This window comes from Penaeus monodon, chromosome 28 (assembly GCF_015228065.2).
Source record: "Penaeus monodon isolate SGIC_2016 chromosome 28, NSTDA_Pmon_1, whole genome shotgun sequence".
Lineage (NCBI taxonomy): Eukaryota > Metazoa > Arthropoda > Malacostraca > Decapoda > Penaeidae > Penaeus > Penaeus monodon.
Window position 1 is genome coordinate 15,758,703 of NC_051413.1, and position 603 is coordinate 15,759,305.

Below are 603 nucleotides of genomic sequence, written 5' to 3' on the forward strand. Positions count from 1 at the left end.
CAGCACAAAAGCCTTGAGGAGCCTCCCGGGGAAAGGGCCCCCCCGGCCCCAAACCCGCCGCCACGCTCGACCGCCCCCCAGCCCCTTTCCCCGCCGTTCTTTTGACCCTACTTCCCTCTTTCCCCTCGCGGAATTCCAGCCGCAGCCTCGCCCTGGGCCGTAAATCCGCCCTCCCCGCCCCCGACGTCCCCCCCGAGCCTCCTTTCCCGCGGCGAGGGCGATTCCCCACCATTTCACCACTAAGCGACAAAAATCACACTGCCATCGCTAATTCCTCAACTCACCATTTTCTTATTTACCATGCGCTGGCCTACAAACCAGAACACCCGGGTTTTGGAGGAAATTTATCACTCGTGAGAAAAACCACCCTTTTTTCCCCCGGGACAACGTGAAAGGGCCCCCGCAGCCTCGCCGGGCTATACAACGCGTCCCCAAACCACACCAACCCCGCTCCTCTTTGTGCTTCAAAATTGCTTCCCTTCCCCTTTGCCCCTCTTATTTTTTTACCGCTTTTCAGTGTATTTAGCTTATGCTCACTCACTAACAAAATCTTTTGAAACAATTTTCATCCCCCATTCTAAGAATGTCAACGCTGTGAACCAA